Here is a 27,500-nt window from a genome sequence, read left to right as displayed (position 1 = left end):
ATATTGTTTTTAGGATGTCGCCTTCCTGTTTTCTTGGTAAGGTCTATCACATATTGTTTTTAGGCTGTCGCCTTCCTGTTTTCTTGGTAATACTGCTTTGTTTATTGCATACTATCCCGTGTTATTTTTATCGAATTTTTGGGGGCTTTTACCAATGGTGTTTCTATAAAAACAAATCAGGTGAAGTAAGAGATGTCATAATCTGATATGTTACATGCTAGACGAACATATTGCTTTTCTTTCCTTTTATTAATACAAGCGTTTGTATAAGGTATTATCAACGAATATATTTATAATTTTACTGTAAATCAAAAGGTTTTTGTTTGAGTTTAAAGTGTTAGCTTTAATCATGTTTTGGTCGTATGTCGAGGAAAGATTTTTATTACTATAGCTTCGAACCATAGTTCAGTGTACGTGAATTAAAAATTATGTAAATAAATATATTGACCAGTGTCCTGATAATACTATGAAAGATGATGGACATTTAGAGATCGTCCAAGAAATGAAAGAATGAAGACAATACAAGTGGGCCTTGACAATTAATGACCAGCTTTTATCTACTTTCCAAAAATTCTTTTAAGAGAGGCGCCCTCTATTTTTGTCCAAAAAATGTTGCGACCTCAGCTCGCCATGTGCAGCGTAATAATATTCCTCAGGAGACATCGGGTAGAGTTGTGGTCGCAATTACAATAAACGAAAGCCTGGTGCTGAGCACTTTCTAAGTGTTTTCTGAGAACTATCTTTGGGCATTATATTGCTTTGTTTTGTCTGTACTTTTCCACAATTTTTTGTACTACTTTATTTTTTTTCTCGCTCTTTCGCTAAAGTTTGTGAATGAGTGTTCTGCTACCCTCTCCGTCATTTTTTTTTTCTTTTTTATACGTCCAACATTTTACTTGTAGTTGGTTTTACTTTAAAAAGAACTCTCAGTACACACTTGCATTTCTGATGAATACATAAAACAACAACAAAACAACAACTGCGGTTTCTAGTCCACTGCAGGATAAAGACCTGAGACATATCCTTATTCATGTCTTGAGTTTGTCCAGTTTTCATGAACACACTGGCCACGGCGGATTGGTGATGGAATGGGACTTTAGTCTGATTGCTCAAAGCAAACCAACCTAGTATTGGTGGCCCTGACTATTGCAGCTTTAATAATCATGGCAATACACCAACCCTTTCACTATGTCAAGGTATCCCCACTTAAAAAGGAAAGGAATATAATATAATATATATGTGTGTGTGTTTTTTATATATGTGTCTGTATTATGGATGTGAAAGACATTTCTTGTATGGTGCCTACGATATAAAGCATTAATCATAACACTTATATATATACAGATATATGTGCTCATATATATTTACTAGTAGACAAATAATTGTATATGCGTTTCCTTACCTACAGTATAAAAACTTTTGGAGGGTGTGCATAATGATTATCTATTCCTCCCTTTGTTTTTTGAAGTTCACTGATATTGCATGAATTATCATTGGTTTTTCTTTAGGAATAAGTTTTATTGGGAAAGCCTTTGTGCATATTTTCTGACGTTTACTTCTAGCTACTAGAAGGGTCACGAAACAAAAAGCCTTTAAAGAATTCATAGTATGAAACAGTAGAAAAAGTTGATCTAGATACACCTTCAAAAAAAAAAAAAAAAAAAAAAAAAAAACCTTTTCTCTTAATCTGAGGATAGTTTTAGGAATATTATTGTCAACTGCTAAAAACTTTAATTATTCCCTAAGGTGTATTTCAAGTTCTGATTGACTATTGTAAGCCATACCCCACCCTTCCTGAGAATTTAATTAAGATTCATCTAAGAATGAGATAGGCTTAAAGTCACGATTGGATATGCAACCTTGATTGAATCTTTTCACATAATTGTTATTTACATATTAATGTATACATAGAATATAGAAATTAAATTTAATTAAAGTAAATTCTCTCTCTCTCTCTCTCTCTCTCTCTCTCTCTCTCTCTCTCTCTCTCTCTCTCTCTCTCTCTCTCTCTCTCTCATTTGATTCGGACAGGTGAAAAAAATTAGCATCCATAAATTCTCCTAACCCTCTGTGATTAACCACCCCTGTGATACGTGACCGGGAAATGTGATGAAGAGCTGACTGCCTCTGCACTAATTGACCCGCAGCCTTTGCAAATATTTGCTCGCTAAGTAATCTAGTTTGCGTGCTGGCGTGAGTCAAGAACGCGTCTATCTTGCTTGGAATCACCAATTAGAAGCTAGGCAGTATATGTAACTAAAGATCTTCCTTCATGCCACGAGACTGTAATAGGTTGAATGTTGACGTTCTTCTGCGGTTTGTGGTTTTAGGCCACACGCAAGTTCTCTGAATAAAGGGAAGTACAATTTCATAGCTATAGTGTAGTACAAACACATACCCCCCCCACACACACACATATATATATATATATATATATATATATATATATATATATATATATATATATATATACATATATATATAAGCCCATATGTACATACACGAGTATTTACACATATATACATTATATATACATAAATACATACATAAACACAAAGAAGCTATTGTCTTTGAGTGGTTTCGCCTGGGGCTCTTATCCCGAGGTCGGTAAAAGAATCCAGACATTAATGTATCAAAATATATGGCTTATTCGAATACACACACACACACACATATATATATATATATATATATATATATATATATATATATATAATATATATATACATATATATATATATATATATATATATATATATATATATATATATATATATATATATATATATATATTATATATACATACACAAATAAACTAAACAATATAATCTGTCTTGGCTATCGATGAAATACGTTTGTTGTTTGTTTCGCAATTAAGGGTGAAAAATATTCCAAGTCAGCAAAAAACTAATAATGTAATCATGCTCACTTTATTCATAAATGAAACCACAAGGGTTTAAAAATCAAGGAATAGTAAGAAAATCCATAGATTGCAATGCATGTTGTACAAAGATGCGTACTAAGACCTAGTTGTGTTTTCAGTCGCTTCATTTCAGAACTATGCTCTTGGAAATGAGATACCGTTAACGCCAGTATATTTTCTTTATCGTTTTTATCCTTATTTTATCTAAAATCTACCCATTCTCATTTCTTTTCATTCTTAAGAAAACACGTCTTACGTATTTAACAGTCTCTCTCTCAGTCAAGTAAGTCATATTCCAGGTAATGACTTGTATGAACCGGGAACATCACATACATGATGTAGGAAAGAGGACTCAAGAGTTTGTGTGATCTAAAATGGTGGTCATTGGCTTTCCTGATTTTTAATTCCCATTCATATTTGTGTCCAGTTTTCCATTTTAAATAGCCTGTTTCCTAACTAAAAGAAAAAGGAAGGTTTGATAAAAAGGATCTAATTTTTATACATTTTACCTGTTGCTCTCAGGCTGATGCATTAAGAGATAAAGCTCTGATGCAAGCACTCATCTTGATCCACGGCATCGTTATGTTTTCTGTCAAGTCATCGATGTGCCTCTTTATCATCCTTGTGGGCCGGAGGTTACTGAAGGCGGTCACGTCAACATTGCATTACCCTCATCCTGTTCCCTATTGCATCATCCTCGTTTGGAACAGCGTTCTTGGTCTCTTTTGTTCCGAGGGCGGTCCTTTGGTGATTCCTGAGGGCGAAAGAAAAAAGTCGAGGTAAATGAAGCGGGTAACAAAGATAAATGCAGAATCATACTATGAAATCAGGCTGCAATAATGTGTCTTGAAGGATGCCAGTTACTTCCAAGGACTTGTGAACAATTGTCGTTTTCAAGAACTCTTCCTGTAAGGGTTAAAAGAACTAGTCAGAGATTATCCCCTCTCCAATCTCGTAACGCCCACAATTTTGAATTGTAATCGGAATTCATTTTTGATCGGTTGTTAATTTAGAAATCGATAACTTGCAGTAGGTTTTAACATCTGTTTATTGTTAATGAGTTGTTGTATAATTCAACTTCATTATCATACAGACTATTATATTTTGGACAAGTTCTTTACTCATCAAGATTTTTTCATTATCTTTAATACACGATATAACGCAAATTCTCTTGGTTTGGCTTTAAAAGATCTCTCTCTCTCTCTCTCTCTCTCTCTCTCTCTCTCTCTCTCTCTCTCTCTCTCTCTCTCTCTCTCTCTCTCTCGATGATTGAATAATACATGTGCACCCTCTATAACGGCCTCTACATATCCATTCTCTTCGAATAGGTAATGTAATTTGTTCATCCGAATTGTTTTACAGACGTTTATGGCTGCGGATATTATTTTGGAAGAATTGTGAAGTAAAACCATTTGCTTGCCAAATGGATATGAACGAACCAATATTACAAAAATTGTTTAGAGAGAGAGAGAGAGAGAGAGAGAGAGAGAGAGAGAGAGAGAGAGAGAGAGAGAGAGAGAGAGAGAGAGAGAGAGAGAGATTTTAATACGCAGCATTTAGCATTGGTAATGTATTCAACTAAGGCTGGAAATGAAAACGACCCTTCAGATCGTTCGCCGACACAGCTGCTGTAATTATGAGCATTTTTTCACAGCATTAAATGCTTCACCCGATAATATTTTAAAATTAATTAAACTTCGGTGTTCTCACCAATTTTCCGAATAAATAACGGCACCATTTTCGAAATTTTGTTTTCCATTCCATTCTCGTTTTCCAAGTGGGACGGTATTATTTTATAATTTAAATATAAAGGGTTAGGGGAGTGAAGGAAAATGGCATCGGCTAGAATAATATGAAAGTTGTTTTTGCTATATTTACTGTTGCATTTTATTTGGAAAATAGCTTAAGGTGAAAGTTATAAAAATGCTACTTTGTATAATACAAAGATAAACAAGTAAGAATATATATTGCCGTATTAGGCTAGGATATGAAGGCTCAAATAGCTGTCTAATATGACGCTGATATGGGAGACATTGTACATTCCATGGTAATTTGTTTGAAAAACCGTTTTATGAAGAATGTTACTGAATAATCATCGAACAAAAATTCTTAACAATTCATGAAAAAGAATAGCAGTTGATTTCATCCGATTGATTATAATTGATATTTAAGCCGCATTGGGACAGATACTTATATAGTCTAAAGGAATTAAATGCTAAGTTGAAGTTTTTAATTAGTTTTAGGACGAACGTAGCATCATACGCAACTGGGAAACCTACATTGTTTTGTTATCACAATAACTTGTTTTCCAGTATCAATGTGTTGGATGATAGAGGGAACTACATATGTGTACGCTTAAATAAATGTGTAATATGGGAATCGTAGCTTTCTTTGTTTTTGGTCAGCATAATCGTGCTCTTTTCATTATCCATCCTCTCAACTGTTCTTTATTCTTTGGTATTCATTATATTGCTGAGAAAACAGATATTTAAAAATTCACATTCTATTTACTTATATCACTTATTATCGTCCTTCTTTAGCTCTGTGTATGTATTCAATATAAGTGTGTTTTATGGGGATTTCCTCCGGAAGATTCGCTCAAAATATATATGTGTAGTCGCAGTTGTACATTGAATTGGTGGTACAGGAAAATTGAACGTTCAAATGGGTCCTAACCTGTAAAACATCATGTTATACAAGTCATCGCGTTTAACAGAAGGGATGACAATAAAAAAAATTCTTAATATCCTGTGATTGTAACAAGATACTGAACTGTTGCCAATTCCTTTCACTACTAGAGCTCTGTTTTAAAAGTCCCTTCTGTATTCTTGGTCACTAAAATTTTTGACTTTCAGAAATGCAAATTATTACCTTTATTCTATATCAAATCATAATTACTTTTTTTTTTTGTAGAATTAAAGGAACAGTTGATTTACTGTTTTTTCAAAATAAAAGAGATAGAAAATAAGACTTCCCTCTTTCCCTCTTATTGACATCATTGAAGTGGATCATCCTTTGAGTGGCTGTTCTGTATCCTGAGCATATAGTAAATATTGTAATGAATATAATGCTAAAATTTGTATTTAGCGAGAAAGAAAAGGCTATCTAACTTTGGGAAAGATAAAAGAACTAAGAACCAATATGTAAATGGTATAAATCCTGTTTGTGCAGACATCAAATGTCAAGTTTATCGAATATTTGGTTGAAGATCGAGATAATCTTAAGAAATTTTGCTTATTTGATTTCCACTTTTTGAAGGGTGCTTTTGATAATAACTGATTATAATAAAAAATGAGAATCTTACACACAAGTTAAAAAGAAATTGCATGGTTATGTATGACAAAGAAGATGCATACTTTCATATAAGGTACTTGGCTATTTTGCATACACATTCTGTTATGTATATATGAGTGCATATCACAGATCGTGGTTGTTGTTGTTCATCATCAGTGCTTACTTCATGTGACACTTACATTCGTGCACCTAGCACCTAATCTATTTTCATGGCCAGAGTTGTGCTTGAATCCCTCGAATTGCTGATTGTGCATTGCATGAAGAGGAGCTGAAAGCTTACCTGATTCCTTATTGGAATCTACGATGACGTTACAATACTTCCAAAGAAGTGGAGTCATGAATGCTTGCAAACCTATCGTCTAATTTTCCCACCCATCCCGTCCTCGGAAACCATGATGAAGCATTATCGGCTTTGATTGGGCAACTTCCCATCCGTCTGAACCATGGCATTGGTTGCTTTGAAATGCAACGAACCCGGCCATTGGTCGCCGCGAGCACTAAGGAGAAATCTATTTATTGGTAGCCTCGTTTGTCATTGGCTCAGCAACTTCAGCGGCGATCTTAAGCTGGTTGGTCGCTGCACCTGAGGCGTTTTTATTCCTCGTTTTCTTTTCCTTTTTTTTTTCTTATAAAGTCTGCTGCCGCGAAAGTGGTGGTGGTGGTAGTGGTGATGATAGTAGTTATGGAAGGATGGTAGTGGTGGTAGGGGAGGGAGGTTCCGTGTTAGAGCTTTGTAAGATTCTTATCAATGATTGGTTATGCAGCTTTTCAAACGACATGCTCTATTGGCAATCCCAAGGCGGCTAAAATGCACTGCATTGATGTTACTACTATTAAACATTAAAGTTATAGGTTCCCCACAAAAGAAAATTACAATCGTTACCTTTTAGATTAACCCTCTCTTTTGAAGGATTAACTGAAGTTTGTTATACGCATGCAGGAAATTGTATGCATTTATGCATACATGCTGGCTCCCTTGTGAATAATGCATATATACACATATATGTGTACACTTGTTAGTCTTTTATCTCGATTCCTGCTCTTCTCTTTCATATTGTTCTTTAACCTCTTCGTGTTACAACTGCTGGACTTTCCTAGCTCCACGCTGTATAGCCCAAATCCATATGTAAAACAACTTGCCATTAGTTTCTTTTACTCTGATTTATATAATTCATTAGGTGCCATGATCAAATGAATATAGTTCGTAAAATTCAGTATTTTTCAGAACACTCCTCATCATCATAATTTTAATAAAACAAACGCAGGCACATTTTACAAAAAGTTTATTTTAAATGGGTCATTTACTGTAGTTTTCCTTTTAGAGGAAAAATTGTAGATATCGTACATACCCAAGGGAGAATAGTAATTACTTATATAGAATGGGAATTGGACATGCAAATTCACGTGTATGTGTGTATATATACATACATTATACTGTGTATATATATATATATATATATATATATATATATATATATATATATATATATATATATATACACATATACATATACATATACATATACATATACATATACATATACATATACATACTAGTAATTTAACTATTCGAAACAATATGTTGTATTAGCAAATTTTAAACTAAAATGGACATTTTAATCGTCTGAATGTTGTAAGTTTAATAACGTATGATTGTATATATATATATATATATATATATATATATATATATATATATATATATATATATATACTGTATATATATATATATACAGTATATATATATATATATATAAACATATATACATATATACGCGCGCGCGCGCGTGTGTGTGTGCGTAGAGATATGAGTAGGCGTGTATATATGTGACCCTATGTGCTTGCGTGTTCCGACAGATTCTTCTATCCTGGTGCTGTTTGTGGTTTTCAAGGTATCCTTGACGTTGTAGTTTTAGCATAACTTTTATACGTCATAAACTTTACGTAGAAGTTTACGACCAGTTTTTACCTGGAAATCTCGGGGAAAAGTCAATTTGTGTTGATCTCTGACTCATGGATATTTATGTACATACGAGTCTAAAACATTGTGAGGAAATTTAAGAAATTACCTTCTGGTATTAATCAGTGTCACTGTGAATTTTTTTTTTTCATGCCACCCTGCTAATTATTTTCCCGATGTCTTTTACAACTGTTTGTAGGGGGAAGTCAGTTTTATCCATGTTCCGGCCAACATCAAAGATAAAATCTGTTCACGTGTACTTTTCGTGACGGTATGATTTTCTGTATATTATAGTAAATAGGTTTAGGTTATACTATAATTCAATACTGAATAGTTCTTTCAGTGTAAATATGCACTGTATCGAAACGCGCATTTTGAGATCCAAGCACGTTGCCGGTATGAAGGAATCATAATCACAATCTATTACAGCATTAAGTCTTTCATTTTTTATATTGGTAATTTAAATTATCTTTTTGTTTTTTTCTTTAGTCTTCGGATATGTGTATACTTGTTTATATGCACTTATTTGTATTTTCTATATTTTGGTAATGTTCAGAGCATACAAAATCATTTCTAAGGGTCTGGCAACATTGTTTGATCTAAACTAAGTAGTTACTGATGTAAAATCTCAAGAAATATTTCCCGTAGACGCTTTTAAAAACTCATGTCATCTATTCGTCCACGTCCAGAGAAACATTTTTGTGTTTAGTGATATTCTCTCTCTCTCTCTCTCTCTCTCTCTCTCTCTCTCTCTCTCTCTCTCTCTCTCTCTCTCTCTCTCTCTCTCTCATCAAAGACGAAATGGTGCTGAAAGAAACTAAATTATTTTTGTTTATTAATTTATTTGCTGTTATGATTTTAATAATATTGGGGATTGACGGTTGCTTGCTGTACGCATGGCTTCAATTGTTTAGTTTCTGCAAGCATGAAAAAAGTTTTTGGTTTTAAAATGCATTGAACAGTTTGCAAATTGCCTATGAATTGAAAGAGTTTACACGATACAAGCTCCTAATCCGTAATGTTTACACACTTCACCGTATATATAATATACATATATATTTTTTTGTATTTAGCAACTGATTTTTATTTTTAGTCTCTCTCTCTCTCTCTCTCTCTCTCTCTCTCTCTCTCTCTCTCTCTCTCTCTCTCTCTCTCTCTCTCTCTCTCTCTCTCTGATGGATTTTTTTGTCGTTTTCATACTTAGTGGTCAGTAGCTATGTAGGCCTTTACGTAATTTTCATTTTTTTTTATTATTATTTTTTATAGGTCTGCATGAATCCCGTTGCACTTTGCATCACTGTGGAGTCCTGTGTATTCCTTTCTTTATTTTCTTTGATATTTTATGACCATTGTTATCATTGCTATTGTAATTCTAGTTTTGTTTGTAAATGGTGTGACCTAGATACCAATCTTTGACAAGTATAATTTTTAAATTACCTGAAGAGATTTGTTTGTTTCCTTCATAGTTTTGTACAATACGTTTAACCTCCATTGTGTTTACATTGGATTATAATTTATTAACTTGACCAAATTACTCCCCACTTCTTTTCAAGCTTGAATATCGATAATGGAATTGGGTAAGTAGGTTTTGAATCCTGGGTATGATTAGTACTGTATAAATTTACTCGAGGTTTGGTCTAACTTTTCAAACCTCTTTAGAGTTTCGTTCGGCTTTGTTGGAGTTTCCTTTAGGAGATGGAAAGTCAAATCTTTTTAGACTTCGTGAGATAAAAGGGAATTGCCTCCGGGTATTAATAAGTTTCTTAACTTTTTTGTTTATCAAATAGACACCACTCTAATAGATTTGAAGTATTCTCTTATTAAATGACAACTGAACCTCGTGCAGAATTATATAAAAAAAGATATCATCAGAAAAAAATTATGCGAATTATGATATAATAGGGTTTTAAATTTGATTTATGGAAGCTGAATCAAAATGCTGAGGGTCAAAATTGCGAAATACCCTTGTTACTCCTGAGCCTTGTGCAAATTTGCTCTCTATTGTTGGTGATTAAATACGTGATTATGAGTGCTTCATTTCTTGTCTTTTGCTAAGTCATAGCATCTCCATGTTGCTTATTCATGACGAAATATGACAAATTACTGTTTATGAAATGTAGACTCTAGAAACGTACGGATTTTTTTTTTCCAGGATCCAACTGATCGTTTGTTGAGATTATAGAGACTCTGCTCTGTCAATAGCGAATTTGAATAGCAAAACTCATGATAGTGCTATTTCACATTGCGGCGTGTGCCAAAGGTCAACTCCCAGTCATGTTTTAGTACTCTGAATTTATAATAAAAAATAAAGTTCATTTTACAATTCAGTTTACCTTTTTGTGAAAATGCATGACGATCAGATTAAAATAGATATGTTCATCACTACATTTCTAAGTACTGGTAAGTTTCTGTTTATACATATATTTGGTTGATCTTAGTATGACAAGAAAAACATTAGTTAACCCGTCAGTTTTATGGAAATTCAGGTTATATGATAATAGAAAAATTACGAAAATCCAATGCTAAAATGAAGATCGATTTTATAGTAATTGTAGTCTATCGTGGGAAGATGTACTTCCTGCCAAAATTTGATCAGAGAAAAATGACTTACCAAATTTGGATTGCCTCTCGATCGTTTCCTTCGATATTTTTCATTGTAAACTATTCACGATTATAACAAAAAAACGAAAGGGTCTCATGTCTTGAACTGGGGTTAAGAGTTAACTCAATCCAAGGTACTCCAGTCAACGCAGTGTTTCCTTACAGTAGATTTAAGGTACATAAATTTTCAAAATATGAATGTAGTCCTAATCATCTCAAAAGGTAAATATTGAATACAATTAATATAAACCGTTCATTTCAGCGGTGTTCATGTCAAATAAATTGATGCTCTTTTATATACTGTATAAATGAATTGGATTTTAGATTGATCTGCTTTTATAATGAAAAAATAAGAAATGTATGAAAAATGCGTCATACCATAAATTACTATGATTTATTTGAGTTGCAGCTTGAACTGTAATAATGATAGTAATAATATTGATAACAATACTGGGAAAAGGCCAAAGAATCATGTTTGTGGCCGTTGTAAATATCTCAAGAATGTATTATTTTTTTCGGAAAACCAAACCATATTTATTCAATTCTTCAATAATTTGTAAAGAATGGATCGTGAGTTTTACTCCTTATAATAATATTAATTTGTTTTCATCATAAATGTTAAGGGTCTTTCATTTGCAATTTTTCAATGATTTTATTTCTTAGAACCTATTCTGTATAATTTCTTTTATACATACACGAGAACAAGTATGTATTAATATTATGTAGATCCACTCCCCTACTCTCACCAACGGAGAATAATTCCTTTCCTTGTTAAGGTACCTGTAAACTTGTCTTTCTTTTTCAAACAATGTTCCGGAACAAGAGTAAATGTCCCCTCTAACAGCCGAGTTAAGAGCGAAAGTAATTGATTGACAAATAAAACGAAGAGTGAGCTCCTTACTTGGCTCATCTTGCAGACTTTTATGGGTCCATTTCTCCACGTGGAACCTCCTTCAAGTATTAGAGGGAAACCAATCGGAAAATGTTAATTGGCAGGGGGTTATCCTCGGCTGACGTTAATTATGATGATTATCATTCTAGTACATTGTTAATTTCAGAGGAAGAGTTTGTGCTCCGACAGCGCTCGGCAAGAACATTTGTAAGATAGTCTTTTAATTTGTTTGGCATTTTTGTTTTTGGCTTTAGTTTCTCCTTCCAGCGATTGTTTGTTGCTGTTACTGAAATAGTGTTGATTGTGTTGTTACATTAAGAGTAGTAGTAACCAAAATTTGATTTTTTTTTTCGTTTGTTTGTTAAAGTTTTCAAGTAACTTGAGGTTGACTGAAGTAATCGGATAATATTTTTACAAAACTTTATTATATTTTCTCTTTAACTGCATTTTATTACGAAATAAACAAACAAAATGTATTTGGATTTTACTGAAATTCACAACATTTGACTTGCAGTGTAAATGTTTGAGAGCAGTTATTTATTTTGGGACTTCTAAAAGTCCTGCGAATATGTAAGATTGTATGATCTCACAAAACCATTATTATTATTATTATTATTATTATTATTATTATTATTATTATTATTATTATTATTATTATTATTATTATTATTATTATTATTACTTGCTAAGCTGCAACCCTAGTTGGAAAAGCAGGATGCTATAAGCTTGAGGGCCCCTACAGGGAAAATAGCCCAGTGAGGAAGGGAAACAAGGAAAGCTAAAATATTTCAAGAACAGTAACAACATTAAAATGAATATTTCCTATAAAAAAAAAGAATAGAAATGAGATAGAAGTGATTAAAAATGCATTCATGGAAAATATGACAGCAAAAACCAGTGTGGGAAGTTGAGTAATGCAGAGAACATGACATAGATTTGTTTAAACGGGTTGTTAAGGGAACAGGCGTAAGTAATATTAAGATGATGGATAATTAAAAGGTTTCTATGGTGGAGGGAATGTCGTTAGCTTGGCATGGTGAAAAATTTTGGATACAGCTTAATTATCCAGACATTTACCTAATGATGCAAAACTTTTATATAACTATTAGAGGTTATTTTTTAACCTTTAATAAGATGTTGGAGGATAAAAGCGCGTATATATATTTTGAGCTATGCTCGAATGTCACCATTTCTTCACATTTTTTGTTATTATATTGCTGTTTTTCCATAATATGCATGATTTATATGTCATTTAAAGGATAGAGAAATAACTTAATATTCCACATGTGGTTAATAGAAAAGGAAATTAGTCCAACCCATTTCAAGAAAATAGGCTTTGATTTTATGTAAAGGTCGATTGGAAGGTAATCTGATTACAATTATTTAGCTCAGATCCGAAAATGACAGAAGAAAATTATATATTCAGAGAAAAGTTAGCGATGAAAAAAAAAAAAATTACCTTATTGACCGACATAGGCTTAGCAATTAATGTATAGGATTTTTTTATAAGTTCGACGTAATCACCATTTAGATAATGAACTAGTCAAAGGTCTTTTGTATGAGTTGATTGGTAAAAAAAGAACGCTTCGAGAAGGTGGAGTTTGAAAACTTGTGGAAGTCTGGAGCATAGAATAAGCATGTTTAGAGACGAGAAAACACGGAAATGATTATATATATAAAAATGTGAAGAGGACAAACAAGATGAATGAATTACAAATTAGGCGAAGTAGTGAAGGTAACAGGATAAATTTGGAATATATGAAAGGACTACTAAGTCAAATTCTCTTTATTAGAGAGAAGTTTTTATGTCACGTCCAGAAGAAAAAAATGGCCAAGGATGTTGAGATGAGTTGCATGCTTAGTATATCAGTAATTTGAAAAATATAAAGGGTCAGAAATACGGTGATACCCAGAAGTGGTAAAATTGTTGCATAGGTGAAAGGAGGGATAAAAGCATATTTATGATTTTTGGTTATGCAGAAATAATGGAAGATGCTAGGTTAATGAAAAAAATCTATAATATAATAGTTTTAGGAGGTTAAAGTGGAAGGTCTAGTAGTGGCTGGGGTCTGCCTGGTGATCGCCACACTGGTGTTCGAATCCTGCTCAAACTCGCTAGCTCCTTTAGTGTCTGCAACCTCACCATCCTTGTGAGCTAAGGATGGGGGTTTTGGGAAGCCTATACGTCTACCTGCCGAGTCATCAACAGCCACTGCCTGGTCCTAGCTTGGGTGTAGAGGGGTCTTTGGTGTTGATCAAATGTATATATGGTCAGTAACTAGGGCATTATCCTGCTTACTAGGGCAATGTCACTGTCCCTTCCCTCTGCCATTCATGAGCGACATTTAAAACTTTAAGGACTTTATTATTTTACACCTCTGAGACGATAGAGTACGTGAGAGGTTGGATTTGAATAGCGCAGTTTGAAGGGTTTGAAAAGTTTCTGGCGAGCCTTCGATGCTGGGGTTTATTCGTGATTTGGCATGTAACAACTCCCAATGCTCTGTAAGATATCAGAATTCGAACAGATCATCTCATGCTAGTTACGCAAGTTTGCTACCACACACACACACACACACACACACACACACACACACACACACACACACATATATATATATATATATATATATATATATATATATATATATATATATATATATATATATATTTGTGCGTGTGTGTGTGTATACATACATACATACTCACAAGCTATTTCCCCTTTTTGTGATGTCTTGTCATTTATTCCAAACATCCATGATGATTTCCCTTGTATATCGCTCCAGCTCCATATCTTCACCTACTGTATATGTAATGCATACGCACGCACTCACAAACACAAATACAAACACAAATTTATATATGTAATGTATATATGTATGTATGTATATATATGTATATATATGTATATATATATATATATATATATATATATATATATATATATATATATAAATATGTATATATATATATATATATATATATATATATATATATATATATATATATATTCACGCATAGATGTTCTGTCATTTATCTATATGTTTCCTTAAACATTGTTTTGCCTAGAATAATCTATCTTATTTGCATCGAATGACTAATTTTAAAACGAAGTTCTCAAGATAATGTATTTAAAATCCGATTTATAATCTGAGTCGATCCTCAGATTTTTAAATGTGTGAATAGTTGATCCTATTATTTATATCTTTTAGCTAAAGTATATTTTCATTGGTAACCAGGACAGTGCCGAGAGAAACCTTGTCAAGTCACCTCACTTGTGTTCTTACGTAACAACATTCAAGTTTTTGTTTAGACCAGATTACTGATGGTACGTGTGCTCTCCATAATGGTAAAATAGCAAGCGAACACCTGCAGTTATTGCGATCCTTCCCACTTCATTCAAAATCTTAGTAAGATATTCTGTAAGGCTTACTCGAGTTGTTATAAATGTTTATCATGCATAAAATTAATCGAAGTGAAGCCTTTCTTATTAGATTTTATTGAATTTAATTATATCCCATCCTTCACTCTTAGATTTACTAACCTGTATTTTTGAATAGTGCTAAAACATATTCTTTTTTTTAATGAATCCTAAAATATTGAATTTTGAATATTAAATTTTCTATCCAAAACCTATAAAGCTAAAAGATTTCTTTTATTTTTTTTCTGTTCTTTTGCACTCAAGAAATTAGTGTAAACGACAAAGATTGGTAAAGTTTCTATTTTAAGTGGTAAAATTTTAATGTCAGCTAATTCTATTTCTTAATAGAACACGGAAGAGCATGTGAACCAAGATATATATAAAATTTTCATTAACATGATTTTGACAATCGGTAGCTACAAGCTACTATATATATATATATATATATATATATATATATATATATATATATATATATATATATATATATATATATATATATATATATATATATATATATTGCTTAGTTACTAAGAACTGACTTTTATAGTTTGGCAACTAAAAAAGTTAGTCATATATTAGATCTTATGAAAGCTTTTCTTGTGAGTGTGAATTGGGTCTTTACGTTCCATGTAGCCATGATCATTTGAATTGCATTTCTGAATCATCGGTATGATACAAGAATGAACGAATGACCAGGTTTTGTGGAAAAAAATGGAAACAAATCTTATACTTACTAACGCAAAAATTATATCTATCTATTTATATATATATATATATATATATGTATATATATATATATATATATATATATATATATATATATATATATGTATGTATGTATGTATGTATGTATGTATGTATGTATATATGTATACACACATACATATGTGTGTGTTTAATATAAATATATAAATAATTAATACCAGCTTTGAATGAATACCACATCAGCTCTAGTCAAAGAAAAAAACACTTGTCCATAAGAATTTTGGTTTGCTGAAAACCGACCTTTAATGATGATAAGTGGAAAGACATGTCTGAAGACTCTGTTCTGTAGTGGACTAGCCACGGCCGATGATGATGATGATGATGATGAAGATATATATATATATATATATATATATATATATATATATATATATATATATATATATATATATATATAAATATTTATATATATATATTATATACATATAAATATATATATATATATATATATATATATATATATATATATATATATATATTATATACATATAAATATATATATATATATATATATATATATATATATATATATATATATATATATATATATATATATATATATATATATATATATCTTCATCATCATCATCATCATCAGCCGTGGGCAGTCCACCACAGAACAGAGTCCTCAGACATGTCTTTCCACTTGCGTCTGTTTGTGGTCTTTCTTTGCCAGTCCACACCTGCAAACTTGCTTAGTTCGTCAATCCATTGCCTTCTCTTCCTTCCCCTGCTTCTTTTGTTATCTCTAGGGACCCAGTCTGTTCTTAATTATCTGTCATTCTCACTATATGTCCTGCCCATGTCCATATACATTATAGTGAATGATTTATGCATACATGTATTCGTTATGCAGCTAATTTTCTAAAAAGAAAAAAAAAAGAAAAAAATCATATGAATTTTTTCTTACATTAAATCTTACACCAATCGAATCTTGCACCACTCGCCAGACAGACAGAAGTTCAGCACTGTATTTTACCTATAATGACGGTTCTGTACTAGATTATGGCATTTGAGTCAATCCTTAAACAGGAATATGCCTTATTTAGCTCACTTGGTCAAAGGTCAAATGAACTCATTGATAACATGGTGCTGCTTTTGCCCGTAGGTTAAGGAATTCCATTTGTTATTCTGCTTTATAACACTTTAATATTATTTTTTACTTACGTAATAGCTAATTGGATTTGGATGAAGTCTGTACAGTCATGCAAGGTCAGGGTCAGTCATTTTTACTTTGCACATTGGGTTGTGACAGAAGAAGCTGACCTTGAAATTGAGTTCTCGGAAACTGCTGTTCTCACTGCAGTAGTGGAGCTGGAAAGAGCATACGGTTACCAAGCACAAACACAAGCACAAGCACAGGTGAATTTGTTAAGGATACTTTCAAACTGAATACTCATTTTTACTTGGACCCAATTCCCTCTCCTTCTTATATTGATTTTCCTGGCCATTGTTATAGATTAATAATAAATGGGAACTGAAGCGTATTATTATATGAAATATTACAAAGAATATTAATACAGTATTGAATTCCTTTATGAAAACTATAGGTGTATTAACGGACGATGATAGCGTTTGAATTCTTTGTTAAAGATGTCTTATTTCCATCTTGTTCCATGTATTTGTGTCACAAGGGTGAAAAATGCATGCAGCGTATTTACACTCATGTCTGAAATTACAGCGCTGTTAACGCTGTTCTTGTTCTTTCTTGTATATTAGCAATTCAACGTAGATAGGGCTTCGAAAGCTATACCATAGTAAGACCATGATAAGGGGAAAAGGAGGCCCGGAGACCCCTAAGATATATGTTGTGGAAACTCACAATAATAACAAATCTAAAACTGTTATATATATATATATATATATATATATATATATATATATATATATATATATATATATATATATATATATATATATATATATATACATATATATATACATATATATATACATATATATATACATATATATATATACATATATATATATATATATATATATATATATATATATATATATATATATATATATATATATATATATTTATGTAGGGCTGGGCAAGGGTATGATCGGTTCCCTTTGTCTAAAGAATTGTGTTCATATGATTGGGCATTGGCGGAGTTGCTCTCGCTGAGCTATATTCATGGAGCTGTGATTTTTTAAACAATCCATTTTAATCAATATGCTTAGTTTTTAAACTAACGGAAGAAAAAACGAATAGTATTAAAGGATCTGTTTATGAAGTGATGCTCGAATGCCTGCAAAGATATGGAATGACACTTCTTTAAAAAAGTGATATGGAAGAAAAAGAAAGTCTTAAAGGTTGAATGCCACTCATGAATGGAAGAGGCAGGGAACGGTAACATTGCCCTATCAAGCAGGACCATGCCCTTGAGACTAACCATATATACATATGATCAGCGCCCTAGCCCCCTCTCTATCCAAGCTAGGATCAATGGCTGCTGATGATTCAACAGATAGACCTATAGGTTTCCCTAAATCTCCCAAGTCTGGTGAGGTTGCAGTGACCAGAAGTAACGAGTTTGAGCGGGACTTGAACCCCAGTCAGGCAATCACGAGCAAGAACGTTACAAACAGGCCACCATAGCCCTTAATTAACTTCATATTTTATATATAAATGTTTATGGTACAGTTTTGGAAGAAGGAATGTAAAGCATGATATGAATTATAAAAAAAAAATATGCACATTGAGGTAAACGAATGATGATGCATGGGATTGTTACAAAGTACAGACTTAGGGAGTTTTATAGAAATCAAGATTTTGTTTAGCAGTTCCATGATACAAATTAACGGATGAAAGCTAAACAGGTGATAGCATTCAAAACACAGGAGAATAAAGAGTAAGTACAACTTTGGATAGACAAGTCTGAAAACCTTAAGATATTTCAAAATAACTTTTTTTTTTCTTTTTTTTTTACTGAAGAGATTGAGAATAGTGTACCAACCGTGTTTCACACAATTGTACATAATTCCTTTTGTATATATTATGCTTGTATCTTTGCTCTTCCCTCGCACTAAAACGAACATGAAAATTCATGTCTGGTTTTTCCTCTGTAATATTGTCTGTCTTGTGAACTTGTTATGTCCTGTTGCCTTGAGGTTTTGTATATAAGGAGAATGTTCTTCAATAATATAACTCAGTCGTTTCCAACCTGCCTTTGAGTTCACAGCCTTACTCGGCGCCGTCACAATAGGTTTCCCAAGAGTCTATTTTTCTTTCATTGACACCTAGAATTCTGAATGAATTGCACATGGCTCTAGAAACACTTAATGAATATCAGGTTGATGGGAGTCATAGAGCACAAGTTTCATATTATGAGTTTTGTTAGGATTCACCATAACTTTTAACATCTAATTAACTTAGCTAAATATCAGTTATGAGATTTAGCTAGTACAGATCTGTAATTAGGCTTTGTGGTCAACGCTATTAAAACGGCATAGTATGCATAATATGAAGTTTATTCTCTATGCCAAACCATTGTTATTCCCATTTACTTTACAGTAATGGGCCATGAGCAAGGAACTCTAGAGATGGCACTCCGGTAATCACTAAAGCTTCCATCATCAACTACTTTTTTTGTAATGTTTTAGTTAAAAAGTCAATGTTAAGAAATATTTTCCAGCTTTCATTTATGAAAGTTTGAAAACATGGGCACCATTATCAAAAAGCTCAAGGTGAGCTTCAAAGTCAAGACCATGCATAAGAAGTTGATGATCTATATTAGATAATTCTGGATAACACTGGAAATAGGAAAAAAGTGCATTACAATCATTATGGGGTATGTAAGTGAAAGCTAAACTGCAAGCAAGGAAACGTATGATTACGTTCAGGATTCTGCTATATTGGCATCAGATGTTAAAAGCCTTAGAATAACGCGAGTTATTGAAATTTGGTGATAATTGACACAAGATGAGGTACTCTTTCAATGCTCAGCTACAGTAGGCTAATTAGTTAAGTTAGACCAAATATCTATCGAGTGAAAATATCCATTCGTGCTATATTACGAAATAATATAGATATTTGGGAGCTAAGTAATGATAGATAATTGAGGAGCCAAGTAAAAAACAGTTTTCCACAAAAAAAGGGTGGGGGGGGGGGGCATTTAGATCTATATTTTGGATATATTGACCTTACTTCTTCGTGTCCTTGCATGCAGTCTTTCTTACTACTGTTATTTATTTACACTAGCATGAGGTATTTTCCTCCTATTAATTCAAAAGTATAACTGATCCATAGAAAATGGGAGATATCGAAAGAATGACTGGATTTTTAATTTGTGGCCTCCCAATGTTAATTCATTTACTCCCCCGTTAAGATCTCATGAAATATATGAACCATCTATACAAATCGAAGCTTTATCGTTTATTATTATTCTTATTATTATTATTATTATTAGTATTAGTATTATTATTAGTATTATTTTTAGTATTATTTTTATTACTAGCTAAGCTACAACCTTAGTTGTAAAAGCAGGATGCCATAAGCCCAAGGGCCCCAACAAGGAAAATTAGTCAAAGAAAAGAAGTTAGGAAATATATTACAAGAGAAGTTCAAGAATAATAACATTGAAATAAATCTTTCTTATTTAATATAAACTATAAAAACTTCAAAATAATAAGAGGAAGTAGAATAGTGTGCCAAGTGTATCCTCAAGCAAAAGAACTCTGCCCCAAGACAGTGGAAGACCATGGTACAGAAGCTATGGCACTACCCAAGACTAGTTACAAGAGAAGCCCTTCTTCTCTTCTACATCCTAGAATTTATGCATTTTAATTGTTTTCTTCACTAACCTACTGTCATCCATATTTTCTGCATGACTGAGCCACATCAAAATACTTTTTGCCTCATATGCTTGCAAACAGTTCATCTCAACACCTTGTTTCTTATATTTGTATTGAACATCCCCGCTTAGAAAAGTTTGATTAACAATTCCTGCATATAATTAGACTTTTAATAATCTTAGCATTGCTAATCACCTTTCTTGAATCACCCATTCTTTGATTTTTGTTATGTTAGCATCAGCCTTTTTATTTATTCAAAGATGTTTTTGTGAATCAACCAATTCCACCCTCCCACCCTTCATAAAGATATTCATTTCTACATCTGCTTTGATTTTATGGGTTCATGTTAACTATTAACTTTCTCTTGCAAGCATCATGTAACCCTTTTACCCATTTCTGAAGTTTCCATTAACCGCAAAGTATCCTATTTAAACATTAAACAATCCATGATGCATTCACATGTAATTTTTTTTATTCCACCACATTGCACCCATATCCGTTGTCCCTTTCTCTGGCCTCCTACGTCACTGCATCCATTAAAATGTTGAATAGCCATGAATGTATAACACACCTGTCAGACCCTCATTTATATAAAACCAGTCACTCTACTCCATACACACTATAATGAAGGATTCATCTCCATCATTATAAAGTTCTAATCTCTCCAAATAACGTATTATCTATACCATATATATATATATATATATATATATATATATATATTTTATATATCAACATACTACACGTTGCCTATATAAATTATATAATTTTGTAATTAGGGCTGTTGTAGCTATAGGAAACGTCTGTGCCTAACAATCTGTTGGATAGGAGTTCGATCCCCGCTGAATACCGATAGTTTCTAGTAGTCTCTGCAGTCTCACCATTCTTGTGAGCTAGGGCTTTGGGAGAGCCAATAGGTATATCTACTGAATCATCAGCAGCCATTGCATGGCCTCCCTGGTCCCAGCTTCATGGAGATAGGCAAGGACACTAATTTTATGTATATATATACAGTCTCTAGGGCAGGGATGGGAAACTTTTCTTCAGACGAAGGACATCTTAAAATTCTTCATTGCTCATTAAGGCTGCATAAATATTTTTGGGTTATTATATCCTCCCAAGTAATTCATTAGTAATCCCATGTAAGAGTGACAGGTTTATGAAAATTGAAAGCATTACATTTTTAAATATTCTAATTATATACCTACTGTGCTAGGTGGTATATCCTAGCAATCCATATTTGCCAACGGTTATACACATATAAGCGGACGGGCAACTTGGTGGAGTAATGAGAGCTTTAGGTGTCGAGGAAAGGCCCCCTAAATCTCCTTGAAGTCACTGGCAGCTCGATGACAGATTGGGTTTAAGGCGATGGACAAACTATCTTTTTGGATTTTACTACTGATGCCTGGCGGTTGATCTTACTAGAATTAGTATGGACTGGCAGGGGTCACTTGCCTTAGTTGGATAGGCACAGTGCATCACAAGGAACTGGCTATCCTTTGATGTATCTAGCCAATGAATCTTCTATGGATTTAGTCAGTCATGGAAAGAGAAGATGACAGAATGGTCCCCAGTCCCAGGCGTAGTGGGGTGCTAAGAATGTCCCGGTCTATATATACTAAAGAAAAATGGGAAATATGTAATTGGAATGTTAGAACCATGAAACAGATTGGGAAGTTATAGCAAGTGGAGAGTGAATTTATGAAATATAGTTTGGATATCTGGGCTTTAAGTGAAACATATTGTAAAGGGATTGGTAAGGAAACTTTAGACTAAGGCAATATATACAGTATATCTACTCAAGAAGATCAGATGGCGTGGGAAGAGAAGGGGTAGGAGTGATTATGACACCACGAGCAGAAAAGGCATTAACCAAGTGGAGAGCTGTAAATACTAGATTATTACCAGCAAAGTTCAAATCAAAGCATTGCAATATGAGTATAATAGTTTGCTATGCCCTAACAAATGATTCCCCTGAAGAGAGGAAAGATGAATACTATGAAAAACTGCAGAGGGTAATAGATGAGATACCTGTGAGAGATATATAAATTGTGGTTGGCGACTACAATGCTAAAGTTGGAAGAAATAATCAAGGGATAGAGAATATCATGGGTGTCGAGGGTCTTGGCGAAGTGGCAAATGAAAATGGGGCACATTTCATAAGTTTCTGTTCATCAAACAATCTTGTCATTGGAGGTATTCTTTTTCAACACAAGAACATCCACAAGTATACATGGCCTTCACCATGTGGCAATTACAAAAATCAGATAGATCACATTGACATTAATAAAGAGAGAAGGACTCTGAGAAATGTAAGAAGCTATAGAGGGGCAGATATTGGTAGTGATCACCAGCTCCTCATTGCCACACTGAAATTAAAACTGAAAGCACCCAACAGAAAGATGGATAGAATACCTGGGTTTGATACAACTAAGCTTTTAGAAGAAGAACACAGAGAAATATTTGCTATTGAATGTAGGATTCGATTTGCAGTCTTAGAGAATTAAAGAGACGAAGATCAGACAATTAATGAAGAATGTTGTGATATTAAGAACATATATCAGTCAGTTTGTAGTGAAGTCTTGGGACACGCAGTTACAAGGAGAAAGCCATGGATATCAAATTATTCTTGGGATACTATAAAAAGGAGACAAAGACATAAATTGATTTTTGATAATTTTCGAGGAAGTAATGAAAATTACAAGGTAGAGCATGCTAAGTATTCCAGTATTGACAGTGCGGTCAAAATGAAAAGCTGAGAATGACTGGAGAAAATATTTAGACAGTAAAGCAGATGAGGCTGACAAAGGTATGAATTCAGTTAGTGGCTATGGTGTAAGAATTGCTCATAGAAATATTAATGAAATCTCGACTGGCGCAAAGAAGAAGAAACATATACCCATCAAAAAGAGTGATGGCGCTGTTATAGCAACAGAAGATGAAGAGAGAGAACATTGTATGGAACCCTTTAGTGAGGTTATGAGTAGGAGATATGAAGGGAATAATTTAATTGATATACTTGAAGCTGATGAAGACCTTGATGTGCCCATAATGAATTCAGTGTGTTTGAAGTCGAAGCTATCCTAAAAAAACTAGAGATGGAAAGCCCCGGGATATGAAGGAATAACTGCCGAGATGATACTGGTCAAAAAAGGAATGTGGTGACAGGAAGACGCAAAACCTTATGAATGGCAGTTATGAGTGTTGGTGGTGGGGGGGAAAGAAAAAAAAACGATACGTGACTGATTGCAATAATTACAAAGGCATAACACTTACGTCAGTTGTTGTGAAAATATATAACATGCTTATTCTAAAGAGACTGGAGAAAAAGATTGATGAAAAGCTGAAAGATGTACAAGCAGGATTTATAAAAGGTAGGAGTTGCCCTGACCAAATGTTCATTTTCAGATATGTTTTACAGCAATGTGTAGAATATAGAAATCCCCTTTTGATGGCATTTGTGGACTGAAAAAGCCCTTGATAGTGTGCACCGGCCAATTTTGTAGAGTCCTGCGTTATTATAGAATTCCTCTTAAATATGTAAATTTGATAAAGTCTCTTCATGAGCATAGCAAGGGCGAAGTTGATGTTAATGGAGTCTTATCAAATGAATTCCCAGTGAACAGCGGAGTACTCCTAGGGAATGTGTTGTCACCTATGTTGTTTATCCCCTTCATGGATTCGGTAATGCGTAGAACAGTCAGAGATGGTGGAGAAGTATTGAACTGGATTGGTGATAAGAATTTAGCAGACCTAGAGTATGCTGATGATGCTGTCCTTGTTAGCAGAACACCTCAGGGTTTCCAATGCTTGCTTACAGGAATGCAGGAGATTGGGCTGAAGATAAATAGAAGAAAGACAGATGATGAGAAAGGAGTATGCAATGGAAGATGAAATATCATTGGAAGGAGAAAGGATTACTGGGGTAGAATCATGTAAGTATTTAGGAACTATGATCTCCAATACAGGGTCATAAGAATTAGAGTTTAGTGAAAGATTAAAAAAAGCAAATCAGACAATGGCTAGGTTAACTAAAATTTGGAAATCAAATCGCCTGAAATTACATATGAAAATCAGACTATATATCAGTTTAGTGAGATCGGTGTTACTCTATGAACATGAGTCAGGATATGATAATGAAACAATCTCCAATAGATTTAGTAGATTTGAGAACAAAGCCCTCTGAAGGATATTGGGAGTTGAATGGCAGGACAGGATTAGAAATGAAACTATAAGAGATTATTCAAGTGCCATATGTGGATGAGATCATGATGAGGGGTAGGAGATGGTTTGTGCATGCACTCCCCAAGAGAGATTAGTTCACCAAACGTTCAGCTGGGCTCCACAAGGTACTAGAAGAGTTGGAAGACCCAGGCCTACATGGTTGAAGACTTTGAAGCGCAAAGTAGGAGGTGATGAATGGAGAAGTATTGAGTTAAAAGGCCAAGATAGAGGTGACTGGCGAAATCTAACCGATACCTTTGCGTCAATAGGCGTAGGAGGAGATGATGATGATAATTAAATATTTACTTTTTGTGCAATTTACCAGTAAATGATTGATATTGAAAATATTTTCAAATATTTTATTCAAGTTTGCAAGCAGTTTTCAAGGTAGTAAGTAAACTAATATCGAAATCATGCCATTTTCAAATTACTTGAGTTAAGTAGGATCTTTGTATTCAAGTGATTAGTAAAGTAAAATTAATCATATAGAAATGATAGCTTATTTGATACAGGCAATTATCTATTTTTTATACAATCACATATAAAAATGCAGCATGTCTGTAAAAAAGAGAAAAAAGTATTTGTTGAAGCACATGTTAGTTGTTTTGAAAAAGTCAATTATTTGCTTTTTTTGAGATTTTCAATAAATCCTTAGTTTTTAGCCATCATAGCTGAAGCACCATGAGTGCAGACACTTACCATATAAGGAAGTAAAATTTGGTCCCTCTTAGTGACATTTGCACTTTGAGATTGTTAAATTCTCTGTTCCCCGTATCCTTCCGTTAAGGTTGCCTGAGGCAAGCTTAATTCATACAATTAGAAATTATCAGTTAAAGCTCGAATAAAATGATATTTTTGCGCCAAATCTCTGGAATCTGTAGATTAATCCAAAACTAACACAGATCACAGTGGGGAGATGGGCAGAACTCTTCATCTATCACACGTGAAATCCCTCACTCATTGCCACAGTCAGTTTTTCCTTGTCAGCTGCTACATCTGTTGTGCTAGTTAGAATAAGTTAAGATTCATTGATTCAAAGAAAAATTGCCTCCATTCTCCGGGAGGGACATTTCTGAACACAAATTTCCTCTTGTCTGTATGTACATATATGTGTGTGTACATATAATGATTTTAACCACACGATATTCAATGTCAAAGCAGAAATATACTATACATATTGTGGGTCCTGTACTGCACATACGTATATCAAAGGCCGTAGAAGGCCGCAAGCGACCTTAAGGCCACAGATTCCCCATCCCTGCACTAGGCCATTGGCCTGTCCCTTGCCTCTGCCATTCATGAGCGACCTTTAAACATTTAATAGTTTACTGTGTCCATGTACCACACACAGCTTATCTTCTTGCAAACTTTTCACGCATGTTTTTCAAACCTAAACCTTGATCGTGCTCCCTCTTCACTGTCTAAACCCTTAACCTTTTATCCGTATCAGTTCTCTTGGAAATAGTCTTAATGTCTTAACCAGACACTACCATCCACTTATGGTATATTTATAAGTGTTATGTATTATAATTTTCACAATAATTTTAATCTATATAGCAAAATAGTCGTTTTTCTTTTCCATTTCTCAGAAATCTTTCCCTCGTCCAGACATACCATTCAAACCCTGATAAAGCAATCTCACTATCACTACCATACTACAGCATCTCACTTGTAATTTTTTCAACTCTTGGTGTCTTCTAGCTGAAGCTTTAAATATTCATTTTATCAAGTCCTCAGCTGTCACTTCCAGAAGTATTTAAAACTTTGCTGTAACTATTTTAAGTTTTAATTCCTCCACTTTAAACAAAGGTACAAAATGTTCACCATTGGTACAGGACTGTCTCCATGTCAAATAGTATCTCTCCTCTTAAATCTTGTGTTTCTGAAAATATATATATATATATATATATATATATATATATATATATATATATATATATATATATATATATATATATATATATAGTATATGTGTATATATATATATATATACATATATATATATATATATATATATATATATATATATATATATATATATATATATATATATATATATATATATATATATACTGCATTTACCATCCCTCGAGATATCTTCATTCACCCTTATTTTTTTCACCCTTTTCTTAGCAGTTACCTTCAGATAAGATAATTTTTTATTCAGCTTTTTCAGCTCACTTTTTGTTACTTGCCATTTTTTCCAATATGTCACTTCGTTCGTGACTCACCTATTTATTCTCATATATGCCTACAAATGTCTATTTTATCGTGCAACTACACCTCAGATAATCACTACACTTTATTCTTAATGCACTCACTGGATGATTTATTTCGATAAGACTAGTTTCTAGATTTTTTTTTTTTTATTTTCATTCCCTCAGGCCTAAAGTTTTAAAGAAAAAGACAGAATTTATTATTGTGATGCTCCATTTATTTAACATTTGCCGATGTCTGTTTTAGCCAATAACTTACGGCTCTTGTGTAATAGCATTACATTCATTCAAGAAAATATTAAGAAATCCCAAATATACGCACACAATGTGTGTGTGTGTGTGTGTGAATTAAGAAAATGCTAAAGGACTTGCACTGCGGCACCAATAATTTT

At 33.1% G+C, this 27,500-nt stretch overlaps 1 protein-coding gene and 1 long non-coding RNA gene across 3 annotated transcripts in view; one reads left to right on the top strand and one right to left on the bottom strand.

The window, feature by feature from the left end:
* LOC137615324 (homeotic protein ultrabithorax-like) overlaps window positions 1-27,500 on the top strand; it is a 1,252,187-nt gene that overhangs the window by 89,959 nt on the left and 1,134,728 nt on the right. The gene's annotated exons all lie outside the window — the stretch shown is intronic.
* The window catches only part of LOC137615327 (uncharacterized), a 68,776-nt gene that overhangs the window by 18,240 nt on the left and 23,036 nt on the right, over window positions 1-27,500 (bottom strand). Inside the window, exon 2 of the long non-coding RNA XR_011039224.1 lies at window positions 3,433-3,677. This is a non-coding gene — a long non-coding RNA (uncharacterized lncRNA). The remainder of the gene's footprint in view (window positions 1-3,432; window positions 3,678-27,500) is intronic.

The sequence above is a fragment of the Palaemon carinicauda genome, chromosome 21 (assembly GCF_036898095.1).
Source record: "Palaemon carinicauda isolate YSFRI2023 chromosome 21, ASM3689809v2, whole genome shotgun sequence".
Classification (NCBI taxonomy): domain Eukaryota; kingdom Metazoa; phylum Arthropoda; class Malacostraca; order Decapoda; family Palaemonidae; genus Palaemon; species Palaemon carinicauda.
The sequence above is the reverse complement of the archived record's forward strand: the minus strand, read 5'-3'. Positions and strand labels throughout refer to the sequence as shown.